Genomic DNA, 18,047 nt, shown 5'->3' on the forward strand with positions numbered 1-18,047 from the left:
TGACATAAATTGTGTTAGCCTTTCTCCACTAAATCCTTCACTTTGGAAGTATTTCATAACTTCAGCTTCTGTTTGTTTAACTTTTACTTCGCTAATCTTTTGTTTTACATTCCCCCTTTGTGATCTTATTGTTTGGGTTGTGAAAGTTTCCATACCTGGATATTTGGCCTGTATTTCTCTTCAAATATCTGAGGAAATGCTTTCTGCTATTGACTATTTGGCTTTCTCCTCTGCATAAATATTGCAACAAATCAAATCTCTCTTTCTTTCCTTCCCATGTCCATGTTAATTTTCATGCCTTTCAAAAATATCTAGGTTTTGTTCTTTACATTTCTGCACTTCCTTGGTTGCTTCTTCTTCTAAATGGCCCAACATTTTTGTCTATATAATAGTTTTCATGGATCTGTTCTATGAATGAACACAAAAAATACATGTGATGGTATTGATAGTTTTTCTTGTGCAAGTATATTTCTTTCCTCCGGTTTCTCTCTTGATCATTTTGAATATCTTCTCTCTGGAAATTCTGGGCTTCTTGCATAATAGTAACAGTACATAATTTCTTTCTTATCCTCAGTAGTCCACTGTCATCTTTATGGCTCTTTTCCAGCCTGTCAGTTTTTGTGGACTACTACTTCTTTCTAAAATGGAGTAGGTCCATCCTCCCCATGAACCTGGCCAAACCCCATTGTTGGAATGTTTATGTGACTTGAAGATTCTATGCTTTCAGTTTTTCACTGTGCGCATATGAGGATCAGGCACTTGTTTATACTGGGACTTGTGTACCCAGTTCTCTTTTTTATTTTTTAAACTACTTGTATCCATGATATATGCTATATAAAATACATTGTATACAGCACTGACATACCCAGTAAAGTATAGTTTATTTAAATGGAAGCTCATTGCTAACCAGTATTGATGATTCCTACATTTCACTATAGCTGATTTTGCTTATTGTATGTATTTCTGGACTCCGACTTGTTCTTGTTACACAAATTTGTAAGGAAAACAATTTCATGCTTTTGCAACTCAATGGAATAAATCCTCACTGGAGGTTACCAGTCTAATGACCCTAGAGCCTATTTAAGCCAAGCTATTCATGCCCCAGTTTTCGTAGTTGTCAATGCTCAAGGACTAGAAAGACTTTGGTGTATGCCTGTGCCTTAGACCATAAGCTGCGGCTGTCCATAAAGGCCACAGGTGACAAGCAGGGGTGAATTTATGATTTTTCATCCATTGGTACAAATGTTATTTAAATAAGCTTGAAGAAGATTTGCATAAATGGAGTATCTTTTCCAGAAAAGGGGTAAAAACACACACCTGTTTCACCAACTTGTTTTGCTTATGCCACAGATGATGTTTAGATCCTTAGACTGGGTAATTCTTGTGCTGTTTGTTTTGTGAATCTGTACCATATCCATTAAGGCTGGATCTGAGAAGGTCTTGTAGGCTAGGTATAGCTTGCCCCTCGGTAGTCTGTAGGAGACTGAGTACAGGGAGAAGAGTTTGGGGTTTTCCACATAAGACATGCTTTTTACACCCTGTATTCTTTTAATGAGGATTTTCTGTGACCACTATAGTTGTTGGAAATGTCTGATCATGTACATGCTGAAGAGTGCAGTGTACTCTGTTATTTGTCTAATCAGGGCTAAGTATAGTAGGATTATGATTTCCTTAGATCTGGATGCAATGGCATAACTTACAACTGGCCCCCACATAGAAGGATTTTCTCACCACTGTGGACACATGGTGATCAAAGTTCAGGTTACTGTCAACCTGAGTTGTCAAGTCCCTTACCACTGGGTCGACTATTAGGAGAGTGTTATCAATGTTGTAATTTGCAGGGGTGGTCAACTTCCCAAAGGATTTAAATATGCATTTTTTGGCATTGAGTATTAGGTTCTGTTTCTGGCACCAGATACTTGGCTCTCAGATCTTAAGGATATTTACATCTTTGGAGGAATCAGTCATTGCGCCCAACTTGCAGTCATCTGCAGATTTGGTCACCCAAAGACCCTCTATATTTGTTATGACTTCAGAGAAGTGTATTCCAAACAGGAGAGGTCCAAGTGCTGAGTCCTGTGGAACATCACTAGTAGCAGGAGTGGTTGTGGAGGTGGATTCCCTACCCTAATGTCATGTGACTATTAATTAGGTTACATAGGGATCCTGTGAGTAGTTGTGGAGGTGGATTCCCTACTCTAACGTCATGTGACTATTCATTAGGTTACATAGGGGTTTATGTCTACATTTTTGAGTTTGTGTATAATACCCAAGTGAGATAGTCTGTTGAATGCCTTTACCAGGTTGAGTATACACTGTTTTGCCAATCATCCATGGTTCAAGTGGTCTTCTCACAGTAGTCCACTGAGTTTAGCAGGTGTGAACTACACTTGACAAAACCAAACTGGGATGGGTCCAGTGTTTGAAGATCTCCAATGTATTTATTAGATTCATGATAACTTTTTCCATGGCTTGCATATAAGACTAGTCCAGCTTATAGCTCTGTAGTTCATGGGTCTGTTGATGGTCCACCTTTATGTAAAGGGATGACCATTGCAGTCCTGAATTTCTTAGGGACAAAGCCTGTCTGGAAGCTGTAGCTTAATAGAGGTTCTAGTTGGCCTGACATGTCATGTTTCAAACTATTTAGGAGGCATCCCTGGATGTTATCAGGGCCCTTTGCTGTAGTGTGTTTAGATCTGGAGAGGGCAATGAGGACCTGTTTAGTAACAGTGGGGGGATAAGTGGCAGAGGGTATTTCCTGTGGAGTAACTAGTCATCTTCGAGTCATATGGACTCTGTCTTCTACTAGTACAGTAATGTTGTTGTGTACCACTTTTGAGTAAAGTTCCTGTCCTCTACTCTTATCTTCGACTTTGGTAACTACTTTAGCCATTTAAATGTTTCTATCAAGGCTTTTCTCTTTGCACTATAAGGTTGAGAGGTATGCCTTCAATTATAACTGAAATGTCATGAAATCACAAGAAATTAATGGCTTTTGTTGCATGTGTATTCCTATATACTAGACAGACTTTTTTGTGTCTAATTATCACTAGCCAGTACAACTTTATACATACATAAATAAGTTAACAGACATACATATTCCATGTGAAATTTCAGTTTCATGTATTTTACAAAATAGAGTTAACAAGCAAGCATACACAGATGACTCTGTCATTGTCCATGTTGGTGTGAATGACCGGAGACATATCTCCCTGGACTACATGAAAAGAGACATGGAAGAGCTCTCCGATCTTGTAGCCCAGGCAGGTATGACCCTAGCCCTGAGTAGCATTCTGCCATCGCCCAGAATGATACCGCAGTACAAGGACAAAATGATTGACTTCAACAATTGGCTAAGCTTCTGGTGTCATTCTAAGGGGATCCAGTATCTGACTGCTTGGGATGACATGGTCGACAGACCACAATGCTTTCCCACAGATTGCCTGCACCTGTTGCCCCTGGGATTCTGGACACTGGCTAAGGCTTTTGCTACCCCTATAGTGCCTTTTTTAGGCAAGGTTCAAATAACAGATTCACCACCATAACAGGAACAGGCAAGCAAAAACTGAGGGTAATGCTACTCAATGCTATAAGTCTAAATCTCAAAATGCACTCACCCAAGGCACTCCTTAAAATGGAGAACATCGATATTTGTGCTGTGAGTGAGACCTGGTTCAAGGCTCCAGAGAGCACCCCTGCACTACCAGGCTATAACTCATACCACACATTTCAGCCATGTAACCTGGACTGAAACACCAAAAGCAGTGGTGTGTCATATTCATTAAGGATATCCACACCTCCAGGCTAGTTGCACAGCATAATGCATCTGAGGTTATCCAAGTGCAACTAACTCTGGGCAAAACTGCAATCCAAATTGTAGCTTGATACAGATCCCCCACCATGCCTCAGGATTCCCACTCCTCTTTTCTCGATGTACTGGAAAATATTAGGGTTCAACCAAACACCCTAATAATGAGCGACATCAACTACCCCACCATTAACTGGGAAAACTACTCATGTACCAACTCCTTAGCTCAACGCTTTTTGGAATTCATAAACTCCAATGCCCTGGATCAACTTATCCACACCCCCACCAGGGGCAACAATATCCTAGACCTAGTCAATACCAACATGAGTGACCAGTGTTCCACACCTAAAGTCAACCCTCGTTGGTCCGATCTGACCATAAGCTAATCACCCTTGATATCCACATCCCGCCGCCACCCCCCATTAAGGAAACCACAGTAAAAAAATTCTCCAAAGCCAACTTCATGCTTCTTAAGACAGAAGTGGTGAACTTCATGACACCCATGCAGATGGACAATACAGTTACAAGTGCTGAATCCTACACAAATGCACACTATAAGAACTTACACAAGTGCATGGATTGTGCTATCCCAAACAGAACCAAGACACTATCCTCCAAAAAAAGGAAGCCAATCTGGTGGTCCCCTGCCATAAACAAACTGTACAAAAGAAGGAAGAAACTGCTGCAAAAGAGAGTAAAATCCCATGAGTGGAGGAGCTCCCTGGTCAGCCTCAGTAAGAAGCTGAGATTCCTTATAAGATCCTCCAAAGCTAGCTATGAAAACAAAATTGCCACTAATTCCAAGGACAACCACAAAGCATTCTATAGCTATGTCAAGAATCTCAATGGCAACACCCAGATCTGCTCTGAGTTACAAAGGCAAGAAAATTACAGAACCAACTGATATTGCCAACATCCTGGCAGATAGGTTCAGTGCTAACTTTGCCCCCCTCCCTCACCCCCTAAAGGGCCTATATCTATACAGGAAGAATGTAGAGTCCCTGTAATCACAACTACACAGGTAAAAGCTGCACTCTCTAAAGCCAAAAACACAGTATCCATGGGACCGGACAACATCCCAGGCTGCGTTTTACATGCACTTCAGAATGAACTGGCTCCCCACTTAAGCACCATGTTCAATAATAGCCTTGCAACAGGCTTTGTGCCCATTGAATGGCACACAGCAACAATTATCCCACAAAGGGGGAGCCACCACTGATCCTGGGAACTATCGACCTATTATCCTGACGAGCCTGGTCGGCAAGGCCATGGAACGTATCATCCTGGAACTCATAAACAAAGACATTGGTAACCTCCAAAGTCTGGATCCCACCCAGTTCGTGTTTGTGAAAGGCAGATCATGCCTCCTGAACCTGAACGACTTCTTTGAGGCAGTTACCAAAGCTGTAGATGAGAGTAAGGTGGTTCACACAGCCTATCTTGACCTCGCCAAGGCTTTCGACACCATCCCCCATTCTGGAATTATATCTAAACTCACTAAACTAGGTATAAATCCCTACATCACAAGATGGGTTGCCAACTGGCTCACCGACAGAACCCACAGTGACAAGTGGCGTACCACAGAGTTCTGTCCTGGGACATCTCCTGTTTGGTATCTACTTCTCTGAAGTACAGGCTAACACAGAAGGCCTCTGGCTAATGAAGTTCACAGATGACTGCAAACTAGGAGCCATAGTCAAGTCCCCAAATGATGTGGACATCCTACAGAAGGGCCTTGCTGAGACAGATGCCTGGCATCAGAGCTATGGCCTCAAGCTCAATGCCAAAAAGCGCAGTGTCATTCCCTTTGGTAAAAACTCTGTACCCATGAACTACCACATAGGCAGCAATCTACTTAACATTGAATGCGTGATAAGAGACCTTGGGACCCAGGTGGACAGCAGTCTCTCCTTTGATAGTCACATCACCACAGTAGTCAGGAAGTCTTTCTACGTGGCACACCTCATCATAAAAGGGTTCTCATCCAGAAAAAAAGAGGTCATTGTTCCCCCTACTCGAAACTCATTAGACCCATTATAGAGTACAATGCCCCTTTTGGAATGTACCTCAAAGACATCTGCAGCAGCTGGAAAGGCCACAGAAGTACCTCACAAAGAGGATTACTGACCTCAAACAAATGCCTTACACTGACTGCCTCAAAAAACTCCAGCTTTACTCCGTAGCATATCGCCTACTCTGTGGTGATCTCTGCCTAACATATAAAGCTATTTCAAACCCAGAGCTGTTTGACATGCTACACCTAAAGAAATCCCAATTCTTCCGAGTTACACACTCAAGGGACCTAAACCTTGTCACCACAATAAACAGGACAGACTGGAGTGATAGATTCCTGTCCCAGAGACTTCCCATACTCTGGAACAGGCTACCCATCTATGTCAAGCAAAGTTCTTCATTAGCACTCTTCAAGAAAAATCTTGATGAGTGGATAGGAAATAGGAAATACACCCTGGGGATCACTTCTGTATCTCTGCTCGACAGTGACACAGGAAAATAACTTTCCTGGGTGCATTAAGCCATGGAACCTTGTTGGCTAGGCATACGTAGGCCCTTGGGCCGATAGCCTAGTACCTACCTATGAACCTAAGTCATAGTTTTATTTATTTGACTGTTTCATAATTATCATATCTAGGCATAGACAGATAGTTTGATGTAATGTATGAGGTGAAACAATGTAAACTTCAAGTGAAACCAAGTGTGATATTTTGTTGCAAAGAGAAAATGTGCTGATGAATCAAGAAAATGAAAAACCTCTCTAATACACACTCATTAGTTCAAGGAAGAGCATTGCACATAAAACTAACAAAATAAATAAAAATGGAGAGATCCTTCTATACAACATAGCCACTCTATTAAACAACGTATTTATATTTATACATTTTACATATGTACATACATACAAATATTTCAGGCATTAGCAATAATGCTATTCTTGCCTGCAAAGTTGTAGTTATAGTTTGACCTCATTTCCATTTCTTATATTTTTAAGTATCATCTTGCTTGAATTCCACTTCTGCATTTTGCCCAACTGTTTGACATTCCTTCAGAAAGTGGTATAATTCTTTATTCTATTTACAATTATCTGTTTATGTCTTGTACCATGAAGCTCACGTTGTGACTCAAAAAGGTCTCTCAGCCTACCACTTGCATGGTTAGCAAGCTGTAATTAATAAGTACACAAACAATTATACAGCTGAATAAACAAATAAGGGGAAAATAAATTATTTCAAACAAAGGTTAAGTTTAATTCATGGTACATTGAAGAGTACAGTGCACATCTATTTGTTGTTTTCATTACATATTGAAATAAATGTTTGTTTACAGGTACCTTGTTATGTGAGTATAGTATCGGTACTCTTACAGGGCATAAAACACAGTAGGGGGTATTCAGAAAGGAAAAATAGCAGTGTGTAAAGCTAAACTATGCAGTCAGTGTGTTGACATGCAGGGCATGTGCACTTCAGAGATATATGTGTCACAATCATGGTAGTATGAAAATTAGTGTGGTCAGTAGTATATATTAATGACCATATCATGACATTCAAATGAAATGGCTTACAGAAATACATTCATCAATAAACTGATATTGTCTGCTTATATATATTCTATAAGCAGCATGCACATTTGTAAGATATTTGATAATTATATATTAGGTTGCTAAGTTCATAGGTATATACTAGACATGCAGTTCAAATAGCCATTAATAAGCATAGCCAGTTAAGCCTAAACACTGTTGAGTGAGTTAAGCACCATGCTATATAACCCCAAAGAGGATTTATGATTTCTAGGCCATTTATTCAGAATATTACTGAATACAGACCATGTCTTGGATTGCTTGACGTGCACAGGAAGTTTATTCAGTAAGTATAGGATTCCTTGGGATAGAAATCTGTTGTGCCAGCCGCATTCCATTTCTCTGTCTATAAAAGATTACAATCTAGGGTGGAATTGGCCATGTACCATATGGATGGACAGCAGTCTGTCTGCTGAAGAATGTTATAAAGATCAAGAACTGCACGCATCAAAAATGCCATTTGAACACTTGATACAGGTATCACAATGAATAGTAGGCAACAATAAGGATTGTGGAAGGGTGTACAGCTCAGCAAATTGTGTAGCCTCAGTGTAAATATCATAATTTTGCCTTTAACACACATTTTACATTATACCTTTTGTACCAGAATACATTGGGTCTGTATTACAAATGCGAAAAAATGTATGAGAGAATACGAAGATGTCGACCCGTATTGCGCGAAGTATGGAAATCCCGAACATACAAAACCGTGAATTCCGACATGTCGATTTGTTTTGGTTGCCTGGTCTGCGATATAGCTTCGTATGGTAAGTGTGCGATAGATAGGACTTTAGTGTTAGGATTTGGGTTAAGGTAAGTATATAGATAGGTAATGTATGTAAGGTTTAGGGTAGTGTTAGAAGTAGGGTTATTTTAAGTGCATGTATATGTATTGTTTATTTTGTTTGGGTGTATGTTTCTAGGGGAAGTGTGTGGTAGTTACGGACCTCAGGGTAAGTGAGGGATTAAGGATAGTGCATAGAGAGTTGTGTATGTGGGGTTTAGTGTAGTGTTGGAGGTAGGGTTTTGTTAAATGTATGTATGTGGATTATTTATTTTGTTTGGGTGTATGTGTGTAGGGGACATGTGCGGTAGTTACGGACCTTAGGGTTAGGGAGGGGTTAAGGATAGTGCATAGTTAGTTATGTATGTGGGGTTTAGTGTAGGTTTAGAGGTAGGGTTTTGGTGCTTTACTTTAGGTTAGATGTAGGGTTTGGTTAGTGTATATGTGTGGTTTATTTATTTTCTTTGGATAGGTAATATGTAGCGGGTGGTGGGGTTGGCAGACTATGACAGCTCAATATTTTTTTTTCACAGTTTAGTGTGTTTGGGGTTTTCATGGTTCACAGTATAAGTGTCGACGTTTAGGTATTCAGGAATAGGGTTTTTCGCTTTGGTAATATAGACCCAATACATTGCAGGTAATGTCAGCATGTTCCATGAGGTGATATATAAGACGGGTGTTTCCATTCACATGGAAGAGCACCAGCAAGGTTCCAGATGATCAAACATGCAGGAAGCTCCAGTCACCAAAAGTATTGTTGGAAGGTGCAATATGTATCTTACTGGTAACACCCAGGTTCTGCAAATAAAAGACAGTAATGTTAGGCATGGTAGAAGAGGTTAATTTTCAGCTATCTTTCATAAGCATTGCACTTCCATCTTCCTAATTTCTTGATGTTCTCCCACTAAATCCTTACCCACTTTACATGAGAAGCTGCCACTATACTAAATGAGTGTGGAATCTAACTAAGCGTGGGGTATATGTTTGGGGTCCAAGCTTCATCACTCCACTGCTTTCTTCAATGCAGCCCTCACCTGAAGCTGGGTAAACAGGTTACCTTTCTCAAGTCAGAGAACTGCTCCTTATTAAGTACCAGTCTATGATGAAACTGTGTGAGTGGGCTTCTGTGTTGTAGGCACAGTGTTTGGTAATGTTGTAGGCACTGTACAACATTCCATTCTGTGGCCTCTGAAGCTGGAGTCAGCCACTGGTTCTTCACCTCTTGATCACTCATAGGTTGTGTCTGTTTATCCTTAGAATATTCTTAGTTTGACCAGATAAATGCTCCACATAGGACTGCTAAACAACAGGCTATGAAAAACAATCTGTTGTGTTACTGATGACATATATTTTGGAGTTTGTCCCATAAAGTTCACACTGCCTCCCCATGGCTTTGTGCAGCCAGCTGGTAGCTTGCCAGGTGTAATGCTGCCTTCAACTTCTTTTACTCAGCCTCTAACAGTAGCAGGGTGTGTATCCCCCATTATTTTACTGTTATGAGCTATACAACTGGAGAACTTCGCATCTTCCTAGTGTCTCTATAGTGCTGTAGTACCCTTTTTAGGCCACCTAATTACCTGTACTGAGGGTGTTTATTATCTGTTATTCTCATACGTCCACTGATACTGTGAATGAATTTGTGCCCACACTGGTACCGCTTCCAGTAACACTTCTTGAATTGAGCACACTGTGAAAACAACATGGTGTAAAATGTCCAATTATTCTGCACCTCACCCTTTTTGCTGATTGCTCCCTGCCTGAACTATACATATGTTGTCCGATTTTGAGTTGGGAGTACCTTGTTTGCCTTCTGTTTGCATAACCAACCCCAACTCTGTAATGGCACATTGATGTCTATGTAATTACTCTTGGCCACCTGTTGCTGTGCTTGCTTCCTCCTAAATACCTCCCACCATCAAATTCTTAGGGATACTGCAACAGTTATCCTGAAAAAAAAATGAAGTGTAGTCTGAGAGTGTGCCAACACTCAAGTAAGACCATCTCTAAAAATTTAGATGACTGAAGGCAAGAATACTCTTGTTATTTGACAGGTTCATAGGTGGTTACTAGGCTACTGACCCAGAGGTCTTTATAAGTCTAGCCGTGTGTACCCAATATAATACTAGAGAAACCCAATATAAAAGATCTAGCCTAAACTCAAGATCTTAGCAATGGCTACCCATATCTAGGAGGGTCATAGGTGAAATCCGCAACAAGGAATTTATGCTTTCCCATCCAGTCATCCAGGCTATACTTAAACACGGATATAGCGAGGGGCTCTATATAATGTGAATTAGTAGTCTATTTCTGAGGAGTGGCAACCTCTGAGAGACATATCTGTCTCTCCAACAGATCCTATTTATGTCGCAGACCAGGTTGAGGTCCCTGGAGCAGGTGACCCTTGTCTCATTGGAACTCAAACCAAGAAACAAAAATCCACGGAAGGCTAATGACACACCAGCAAAACGGCAAAGAACCACAAATAGCGTTAGCGTATACAGGTTTATTATCCGCAGACAGTACTTCATCAGAATAAGTATACATACTAAAAAATCCACTTTAAATACCACCAACTGACCATGTGATTAATCAAACAATTAAATGAACAATAATTATTTAAACTGACAAAACTTAAAAAATAACTTTATAAAAAATAGATGTAACTCTATTTAAATAAATATATATAACACATTGAAAAAACAAATGAAACCAAAACTGATACAACTAAAAATGAGAATAGACTAAATTCCCTTCTTTATTAATATTTAAATTGCGTTGTTTTAAAAAACATTTAATATTGATGGTCTCATTGAGACCTGGGAATGTATCAGATTTTAATTTTATTTGCCAATATACCTCCCTTTGTAAAAGATAATTTTTAAAATCCCCCTCTCTCATATCCTTCTGACCCACCTCAAGTATAGAGAAAAGAAATTTACTAAAGGATGGACAGTTTAATGAATGTTTAAATAAGGCATTCTTTTCATCTTTAGATTTAATGGCGTATAAATGCTCTCTAATCCTTATTTTAATTTCCCTGGTGGTCATCCCTATGTAAAATGCGGTGCAGGTGGAACATAAGGCAATATAAATAACTCCGCTAGTATTACAATTAACATGACCTGGCACCTCCAGAGTCCTGTTACATGTACTAACCAAAATATAAGGACCAATAGAAATAAAACGACAGATATTACACTGATTGCACATAAACATGCCCCTTTTGTTAAATACTAATCTAGGCATCTTCTTTTGGTTAATTTCCAGAATCCTTTTTATATTGAGACCATTTTTCTGAACAAAATTAGGCTTGTCACCTACAGCATGAAAAATGTCCTTATTACCCTTGATAATGCCCCAATTCTTTGTGATAATATTTTGAATGGCCTGACAATCAGAGCTCATTTCTAGTGAACAGATTAAATTGGCGTTCATCTTATTCACTTTAGCTCCTCTACAAGGGGACACCAACACATCATTTTGAGAATTTAATAGTGGAAAAAAAGTGGATTCCCTTTTGGACCAAATGTCAGCTTTAATGACATCCAAGATGGATAAATCATAGCCCCTTTTAACAAATAGGGAGGAAATAAAAGAAAATTCATGGTGCAAGTCCGCATCTTTAGAAGTCATGCGGCTTGCCCGAATAAATTGCCCCCTAGGGATATTGTTGGTTATATACTTAGGGTGACCACTTTTATAATGTAAATAACCATTATTAAATGTCCTTTTGCGATAAATACGACTATGAAGTCTGTTTTCTACTGAATCCCATTTAAGTTTGATGTCCAAAAAATTAACATCCAATCCAACGGTACCCATAGTGAATTTCAAATAATGCGAAAATACATTAATATCTGCAACAAAATCATTGACAGTATTGTAATCACCGTTGATTATGAAAAATAAATCATCCATAAAACGACAAAAAAACAAAATATTGTATTTGTCAGCCAAGGTGGGAAGATGTTGTTTTTCCCACCACGTCATAACCAAATTGGCAAAGGCTGGGGCTGATGAACCCATAGCGACCCCCCTCCTCTGCCTGTAATATGTGTTTTCAAAAAGAAAAAAGTTATTTTCCAAAACCACCTCTAATAATCTACAAATAAGAGACACCTTGTCATTAGTGAAATTGTCATAATTAGAAGTCAGAATTTGTCTAATAGCCTCAACACCCTCTTGATGGGGAATACAAGTAAAAAGTGAAACTACATCAAGGGTAAACATTATCTGTGTATTAGAATTGAAACCAATAGTGTTGACAAACTTGTTTATTTTCCTTAGAAAATGCCAGGAGTCCCAAATAAAAGATGGTTGAATGGAGACTATGGGCCCTAAAATTGCATCCAAAAATAAAGAGACCCCTTCTGTAACTGAATGGGAGGCCGAAACAATCGGCCGAAATGGCGGGTCCAAAATTGACTTGTGGGTCTTAGGGATCCCAAAAAGTACCCCTATCCTAGGGTGTTCAACACTACAAAATTCATATAGTTCATGGCTCATTTCCCCATTCATAAGAGCGTCATATAAATATGACTGAACCATACGGAAACAACGTTTGATCTCAAAAAGTGGAACAATTTCATACTCATCTTTGTTTGCTAAAAGGTTTAACATACCCTTTACATAAGACTCCTTCTTCATGATAACTATATTATTCCCCTTATCGCTTTTCATAAAGCGAAATTCACTTGTCATAGATGATAAATTACTTAATGCATGCCTTTCAGAATCTGAAATGTTACTCGTAAAACTAGAATACCCATTTAATAACTTGTCTACATCCTGAATACACATTTCCTCAACCACCTTTAAGGTATGGTGTAATTTCGGACAATACACAGAAGGTTTAAAAAAGGCACGCTCCGTTGTAGGTAAATCGTTCAACAGATAGTGTAAATTTAACTTTCTAGAAAACTTTTTGATATCAACAATGGTTCTTACATAATTAGCCCTGGATTGAGGAATAAAATTTAAGCCTAATTTGAGAACATCCAATTCCACTTTACTAAAGTCATGTTCAGTCAAATTTATAATACAAAAATGGTCGTTGTCATCTTCTACGTCTCCTCCCCTGATGACTGGGAGCTCAAAAAAGTCCGGCTCCTAGTGGAAACTGTTTTGGTTGTTATCTGATTTCTCCTATTAGGATTAGAACCTGATGTAGATGATGGAGCTGGATTCCCCTTGCCTGTTCCATCTACATAAGCATTACTGTTAGTCTTACTATTGGTTTCCACTTGAGGCAACAAAGGAAAATGTTCAACATCTTTAAGAAAGTTAACACCAGCTTCACCAACTTCATCAGATACATTGCTGTTAGTTGGTGCCTTAGATGGTATCCTTTCATAGGTCTTAAACCTTGAATTAACATTATTCCCCGCTGCCGCTGAGGAATATTTCAGAAAGTTATTAATTCCTTGACCAGTAGCCCTAGCTGAGGGCCCTCCTGTTCTATTTCTAGTACCAAAATCTTTATAGTTTGCAGGTTTAAAAGATTTATTAGGTACCCCAAAATTAGAATAGGCAGAATTGGCTTTGTATGAATCAAGGTCTCGTAATAATTTTAGATGTTTCCTACTAATGTTATCTGCCGAAAACTGTTCCGTTTCCTTAGAGATTAAACTGAAAAAATCAGTAAATTTAGCTTCACCCAAGTGCCGTTTGAAAAACAATTCTAAATCCATAATATCCTGCTGGAGCAGTTCTTTTTTAGTGACATTGTTATCAAAGAGCAATTTCAAAAACTGCACACCTGCATCATTAAAAAAGCCGGTCAAAGTAGAAAAAAAAGCATCACCGGCTTGCACGCCGTTAGGACACTTGAAAAAACGTAGCCCTTTTGGGACTATATTTAGTTCAATACAGCGTGCAAAATAGCAGTTTTCAATGTGTATTGCATCATACCTTTTTAGTAACTTGATCAACTGTTCTCGTTTTGTATTGAATTCATCGCTGTAAAGATTGTCCGAAATTCCTTCCGATGTTCCCAACTCCTTAAACGGATTGCTGGCACGGTCGAAATACTCCTTGAAGGTCGTCCGACCTATAATGCGCTGTTGCTTCGGAGCTGCTGAATCAGAATTACGAACTGCTTCATCGTAATGTCCACCAAACTCCGGTTCGTTGTTGGACCCCACCGGGCTGGAAGCTCTAATTGTAACTTCCGGGTCATGGGCTCTTGAAGCTAAAATTTTTAATGAATTCTTAATCTCAGTTAACGTCGTAAAAAGCAGCATGTTAAGATTTCCTGCTTCCATAGTTGGAGTAGCATGAATGCTCAAATTGAGCAAGGCGTCGTCCAAAGCCTCCGCCATGGAATAACCAACCAATAAACAAAATAAAACTCAAACCAAGAAACAAAAATCCACGGAAGGCTAATGACACACCAGCAAAACGGCAAAGAACCACAAATAGCGTTAGCGTATACAGGTTTATTATCCGCTTTCGTACAGTACTTCATCAGAATAAGTATACATACTAAAAAATCCACTTTAAATACCAACAACTGACCATGTGATTAATCAAACAATTAAATGAACAATAATTATTTAAACTGACAAAACTTAAAAAATAACTTTATAAAAAATAGATGTAACTCTATTTAAATAAATATATATAACACATTGAAAAAACAAATGAAACCAAAACTAATACAACTAAAAATGAGAATAGACTAAATTCCCTTCTTAATATTTAAATTGCGTTGTTTTAAAAAACATTTAATATTGATGGTCTCATTGAGACCTGGGAATGTATCAGATTTTAATTTTATTTGCCAATATACCTCCCTTTGTAAAAGATAATTTTTAAAATCCCCATCTCTCATATCCTTCTGACCCACCTCAAGTATAGAGAAAAGAAATTTACTAAAGGATGGACAGTTTAATGAATGTTTAAATAAGGCATTCTTTTCGAAAGCGGATAATAAACCTGTATACGCTAACGCTATTTGTGGTTCTTTGCCGTTTTGCTGGTGTGTCATTAGCCTTCCGTGGATTTTTGTTTCTTGTCTCATTGGACTTGGGGATGTGCAGCATTTTGATTGGTTATGGATTTGATATTGCTCTGTAGGCCAGGCACAAGTCTTCTCTATGTAGTCTGTATGCTACTGAGTATAGTGACAGTGACTTCAGTCTGTCAGCGTATGACATGTGCTGGAGACCCTGAATTTCCTTGGCTAGAAATCTCTGAGGTCTCTCAAGTTGCTGCAGGTGCCAGGTAAGGTACATACAAAGGGAGCACTGTGCTCAATTATTGGCCTACTGAGGGTTGAGTACAGGAGATTTATTACACATGGTGGTCAAAGTTTAGGCTACAGTCAACATGCGATCCCAATTCTCTCTCTGCTGAGTTGTTAATGTAGGGTATTCTTATTTATATGATAGTCTGCAAGGATATCATTTTTACAGGTTGGCATAATGGTTAACGTGTTTACCTTACAAACATAAGGTGCAGGGTTTAATTCTCACATGGGGTAATTGGCTAGGCTGAAAATGGCCCACAAGGGCAGTTAGCCTAGTACTAATCTATGAACCTATGAACCAAATGGGATGATAATGCATTTTTTAGCACTGACTTTGAGTCCACGGCTTTGGCACCAATCATTCAATTGTGTAAATCGCTCTTTAAGTATATTGACATCATTTGAGGAGTAAATGATTACACCCAATTTGCAGTCATCAGCAAAGGTAGTCAGCCACAGCCAGTCTATTTTTGCCTGAACTTCTGAGAAGTATATTCCAAACAACAGGGGTCCAGCACTGACCCTGTGTATTCACACTGATGACGCATCTGCTACGTCAAGGTAAAGTCCCCAACTTTGACTGAGTATGATCTGAAGATGAGCCAGTTAGCAGCCCATCTGACAACATCAGAGTTGATATAAAAATGGGAGCGTTTATCAATGATGCCCTAATGTGTGACTGTGTCAAAGGCCTTTGCTAAGTCAAGGTAGGTTTTATGCACATATTTGCCTTCATTTATGGCTGTGGTGATGTTTTTGAAGAAGTCTACCAGGTTTAACAGGCATGACCTGTGAAAAATCAAAATGTGTCACATGAAGGGTTTGGCGATCACCTCTGTTCTTATTGACAGAGTCCATGATGACTTGTTCCATGGCCTTACATATAAGGTTGGTTAAGCTTATGGTTCTATAGTTTCTGTAGTTTGAGTCACAATTTTAATATTCTTGTCAAGTGGCATACAACAAATGGAAAAAAACTCTTACTTGTAAAACTAGCAATAAAGGGTCAGTGACGCGATTGCTGTTATGAGCATACAACTACCTCCTGCCTGCCAGCGTACGTGTGTGAATGGTTAAATGTATATATCCACCAGCACACCACACATATAGGTGTGGGTACATCTGTATGCATAAGAAGACACACACAAATTCAGAGACAGAGTTATGTGTGTGCGCACGCGCGCACATGTGTGTGTGTGTGTGTGTGTGTGTGTGTGTGTGTGTGTGTGTGTGTGTGTGTGTGTGTAGTGGATCTATAACAACATAAAGATATACAGCAAATACATTTTAAACAACCAAAGCAATGCATATGATAAACACATAATGACATGACAAATGCATTTATTTACTTAAATTATCTATTTCCCAACTTGATAAGAGGTCTCATCCACACAGCCATCTGAGTCACAAAAGAAGCAAGTTTGAGAAAAGTTATGAGAATTCCAATATTAACAGTGAAGTATACCACTAAAACAGTTAGGTGCACTGCATACAAAGTTTTAATAAAATAACATGCATTATTACATATCCAGCATATACAAATTTGACAGACATTCAAGAATGCCTTGAATTGCAAACCGGTCAGTAAGACATAGCAATGCTATGGTAGTACAACCACGTGAATATAAACTTAGATTACATATTGCATGCATACTTATGCACGCAGATAGGAAAATGTAGGGAAGTATAGAGACTACATTTGCCTCAACTTTCAAATGGCAACCAGTGTAACTCTTCTGCAGTCAGATATTCAGGAAAAGAATGAAAGATCCAAGCATTTTACTGCAGTGCAGGGAAGAAAAATAAAATAAATTGAATTGAATGGAATCAGTATTATACAGACAGTTACTGTGTGATTCCTGAAGGGTGTCAGATAATGGGAAATTATTTTTAGTACAGTAACAATACTCCATTTCAAAGTTGACTGAATGATTCTTATTGAAATGTTACAAGATTTTATTCTTCTAGAATCTTAGGACATTTGCAACGCAGTGGGTTTGTTTCCAAGATGCAAATGTTCAAAGCAATGCTGTCCTGTGAACTGTGGGGGAAAACTATCTTATAAATGTATGCCTGCATGAGTGCATGCACTAATGAGCAACACTATTTCTGAACATATAAAAAATAATTACTAGTGAAGGGAAAAAAGCATGTAGCAACAAGCAAGTAACAAAAAAAAAAAAAATACAACTGCCAAGACCAGAATAATCATTCCACCAAGTTTTACAAAAACAAGCACATACTAAAGATATAATTTCAGTGCTGCAAAGGCTGCAGATCAGCGTGTGACTAGTTCAACTAATCTATTATACAATTCCTCCCCTAAAACGTGCATGCTGATTGGCCAGCCCAACCAGCGTGCCCGTTGTAAATCCCTCAATATACTAACGGAAAAAGGTCCGGTCGCCCAGACTTTTTCTGTTAGTATAAAACACTGTCTCACTATGTTAAACTCCTTTAACATAGCGACACAGGGTGTAAAAAGCAACGGAGATTTTGCGATCTCCGTTGTTTTTTTTTTTTTAAAGCTGTCTCGCTATATTAAATGGGTTTAACATAGCGAGACAGCTTTAAAATAAGCAACGGAGATATCCGTTGCTTATTTTAAAGC

Source organism: Protopterus annectens, chromosome 3.part0, assembly GCF_019279795.1.
Source record: "Protopterus annectens isolate FY-2018-M chromosome 3.part0, PAN1.0, whole genome shotgun sequence".
Taxonomy (NCBI): domain Eukaryota; kingdom Metazoa; phylum Chordata; order Ceratodontiformes; family Protopteridae; genus Protopterus; species Protopterus annectens.